This window comes from Branchiostoma floridae, chromosome 4 (genome assembly GCF_000003815.2).
Source record: "Branchiostoma floridae strain S238N-H82 chromosome 4, Bfl_VNyyK, whole genome shotgun sequence".
In the NCBI taxonomy this organism is placed as follows: domain Eukaryota; kingdom Metazoa; phylum Chordata; class Leptocardii; order Amphioxiformes; family Branchiostomatidae; genus Branchiostoma; species Branchiostoma floridae.
In genome coordinates, this window is record NC_049982.1 from 3559157 (window position 1) to 3563307 (window position 4151).

The 4151-nt window shown below is 46.4% G+C and overlaps 1 protein-coding gene and 1 long non-coding RNA gene across 2 annotated transcripts in view; one reads left to right on the forward strand and one right to left on the reverse strand.

Annotated features, from left to right (window-relative positions):
* Positions 1 to 4151, forward strand: part of LOC118413013 — a 711153-nt gene that overhangs the window by 590478 nt on the left and 116524 nt on the right. The gene's annotated exons all lie outside the window — the stretch shown is intronic.
* Positions 1 to 4151, reverse strand: part of LOC118414515 — a 660232-nt gene that overhangs the window by 551071 nt on the left and 105010 nt on the right. The window lies entirely within an intron of this gene.

Sequence of the window (4151 nt, forward strand, 5' to 3'; positions counted from 1 at the left end):
GTCTCGAGGGTTGGCCTGGGGTTTAAGACATGAGAGTAAGACTTACTGAAGTCTCGAGGGTTGGCCTGGGGTTTAAGACATGAGAGTAAGACTTACTGAAGTCTCGAGGGTTGGCCTGGGGTTTAAGACATGAGAGTAAGACTTACTGAAGTCTCGGGGGTTGGCCTGGGGTTTAAGACATGAGAGTAAGACTTACTGAAGTCTCCAGGGTTTGGCCTGGGGTTTAAGACATGAGAGTAAGACTTACTGAAGTCTCGGGGGTTGGCCTGGGGTTTAAGACATGAGAGTAAGACTTACTGAAGTCTCGGGGGTTGGCCTGCGTCAGGTCCCTGTTTAAGACATGAGAGGAAGACTTACTGAAGTCTCGAGGGTTGGCCTGGGTAAGGTTCCTGTTTAAGACATGAGAGTAAGACTTACTGAAGTCTCGGGGGTTGGCCTGCGTCAGGTCCCTGTTTAAGACATGAGAGTAAGACTTACTGAAGTCTCGAGGGTTGGCCTGGGGTTTAAGACATGAGAGTAAGACTTACTGAAGTCTCCAGGGTTTGGCCTGGGGTTTAAGACATGAGAGTAAGACTTACTGAAGTCTCGGGGGTTGGCCTGGGGTTTAAGACATGAGAGTAAGACTTACTGAAGTCTCGGGGGTTGGCCTGCGTCAGGTCCCTGTTTAAGACATGAGAGTAAGACTTACTGAAGTCTCGAGGGTTGGCCTGGGTAAGGTTCCTGTTTAAGACATGAGAGTAAGACTTACTGAAATCTCGAGGGTTGGCCTGGGGTTTAAGACATGAGAGTAAGACTTACTGAAGTCTCGGGGGTTGGCCTGGGGTTTAAGACATGAGAGTAAGACTTACTGAAGTCTCGAGGGCTGGCCTGGGTTAGGTTCCTGTTTAAGACATGAGAGTAAGACTTACTGAAGTCTCGAGGGTTGGCCTGGGGTTTAAGACATGAGAGTAAGACTTACTGAAGTCTCGGGGGTTGGCCTGGGTTAGGTCCCGGTAGAACTCGGTTCTGTGAGCCTTCTTCAGACCAGTGCACAGCCCGAAGTCTGACAGTTTGATGTGTCCCTGCAACAACAGCAAGTCAGTACCATGCAGCCAAACAAACAAACAAACAAACAAAAACAACAGCAGGCTCGGTCAGTACGGATAAATCCAAACAAATAACAGCAAGTCTGTTCATAAAGAAAACAAAAACTCAACTTCAGTAACAACCAAAGATGGAGGCATTATTAATAATATTCCTGTGATTCTAGAAAACAGTTTGTCATGTAGTGGTGAAGGCTTCAGGGTCTGGTTAAGGGTGACGGATAAGAGGTGACAGGTCAGGGGTGACAGGTCAGAGGTGACAGGTTAAGGTTACAGGTTAAGGGTGACAGGTCAGGGGTGACAGGTCAGGGGTTACAGGTTAGGGGTGAACACATACCCTGGAGTCTAGCAGCAGATTGTCGGGTTTGATGTCCCTGTGCATAAAAGGTTAAGGGTGACAGGTTAGGGGTCACAGGTTAAGGGTTACAGGTTAGGGGTGACAGGTTAGGGGTGAACACATACCCTGGAGTCTAGCAGCAGATTGTCGGGTTTGATGTCCCTGTGCATAAAAGGTTAAGGGTGACAGGTTAGGGGTCACAGGTTAAGGGTTACAGGTTAGGGGTGATAGGTTAGGGATGAACACATACCCTGGAGTCTAGCAGCAGATTGTCGGGTTTGATGTCCCTGTGGATGAAGCCCAGCTGGTGGATGGAGTCGATGGCCAGCGCAGTTTCTGTGATGTAAAACTGCGTCGCCTCTTCCGACAGCGTGTCTTTCTTCATCAGTAACGTCATCATGTCTCCTGGAAAATAGGAGAACAAAGTTAGCATCACATTGCCCCGCATCTCCACAATGAGGTAGAGGTTAGGGGTGAAGGGTTAAGTACTGACCTCCTGGGAGGAACTCCATGATGAGGTAGAGGTTAGGGGTGAAAGGTTGAATACTGACCTCCTGGGAGGAACTCCATGATGAGGTAGAGGTTAGGGGTGAAAGGTTGAATACTGACCTCCTGGGAGGAACTCCATGATGAGGTAGAGGTTAAGGGTGAAGGGTTAAGTACTGACCTCCTGGGAGGAACTCCATGATGAGGTCGAGGTTAGGGGTGAAAGGTTGAATACTGACCTCCTGGGAGTAACTCCATGATGAGGTAGAGGTTAGGGGTGAAAGGTTGAATACTGACCTCCTGAGAGGAACTCCATGATGAGGTAGAGGTTAGGGGTGAAGGGTTAAGTACTGACCTCCTGGGAGGAACTCCATGATGAGGTAGAGGTTGATGGGGTCCTGGAAGGAGTAGAACATGCGCACGACCCACGGGTTGTCGGCCTCCACCAGAATGTCGCGCTCGGCGCGTACGTGAGCCACCTGCTCCTTCTCCAACATGTCCGCCTTCCGCAGAACCTTCATGGCGAAGATGTGTCCCGTGTCTTTCTTCTGTACTAGCCTCACCTGCAACATGCAACAGGTTAAGGGTCAGGGGTCACAGGTTAAGATGTGTCCCGTGTCTTTCTTCTGTACTAGCCTCACCTGCAACATGCAACAGGTTAAGGGTCACGGGTCAGGGGTCACAGGTCAAGATGTGTCCCATGTCTTTCTTTTGTATTAGTCTCACCTGGGGCAAGATGTGAAAACAAGACTATGGTGAGAGCTTATGGGTCACAGAATTAAAATATGTCCTATATCTTTTATCTTTTTTGTTTGTTCTTGTCTCACTTGGTTTACGATATGAAAGTAAGACTATAACATTCACCACTAAGAGTTAGGTACGACAGGTAATACAAACTGAGCAATTTTTACCTCCCCAAAAGCTCCTCTGCCGATCACTTTGAGCGACTCGAAGTCGTCCACACCAAGTCTGGACCTCTTCAGTCTCAAGAATTCTGTTTCTTTGGCCGCATGTTGGTTTCTTCTTTCCTCTTTCTGTGGGAGAAAAATGTTTACAACTTCATCATCATCTGTTGGGCAAAAATTTTGAAATATAGAAAAACAAAAACTGAAATTGGCTTGGCCTCTGCATGCTTAATGTCTTAAGGATCTGATTTTTCTTAATCTACATAACAAACAGTAGCTGTAAATACCAGCAGCTGATAAACAAACAGCAGCTAATATACAAACAACAGCTGATAAACAGCAGCTGATAAACAAACAGCAGCTGATAAACAAACAGCAGCTAATAAACAGTAGCTGTAAACACCAGCCGCTGATAAACAAACATCAGCTAATAAACAGTAGCTGTAAATACCAGCCGCTGATAAACAAACAGCAGCTAATAAACAAACAACAGCTGATAAACAGTAGCTGTAAACAAACAGCAGCTGATAAACAAACAGCAGCTAATAAACAAACAGCAGCTAATAAACAAACAGCAGCTGATAAACAAACAGTAGCTGATAAACAAACAGCAACTGATAAACAAACATCAACGGATAAACAAAAAAATAAACTGATAAACAAATAAAGTGATACACAGCAGGACCCACCTCCTCGATGGTCAGCCCCTCCTCCACCATTGTTTTCTCCAGTTTCTGTTGCCTGCACGAAATGAAAAAAATTTCAGTCAGAAGAAACAACAAGAACAGAAAAAAAGACATCGATAGCTTTCTAGGATGTGGGTCGGCTTCTTTTTGTATAACTGCCCTTCAGCGTAACACACCAGCTGCTGTATCTGTATCTATATAGCCGGTATAACCGCCATTCGGCGTAACACACCAGCTTCTGTATCTGTACAGCTAGTATAACCGCCTTCGGCGTAACACACAAGATTCACTATCTGTATTTATATACATGTGTGTGAGTGTGAGTGTGTATGTGTGTGAGTGCATGTGTGTGTGTGCATGTGTGTGTGTGGTGTGCGAGCGTATATGTGTGAGTGTGTATGTGTGTGAGTGTGTGTGACTGTGAGTCTGTGTGCGTGTATGTGTCCATATGTGCGAGTGTGTGTGCATGTGTGTGTGTGTGTCCATGTGTGTGTCTGCGTGTATGTGAGTGTGTATGTGTGTGTGCATGTGTGTGTGTGTGTGCGTGTATGTGTGTGTGTGTATGCATGTGTGTGTGTGTGTGTGTGTGTGTGCGTACGTGTGTTTTCATATGTGTGTGTGTGTACATGTGCGTGTGAGTGTGTGTGTGTGTGCG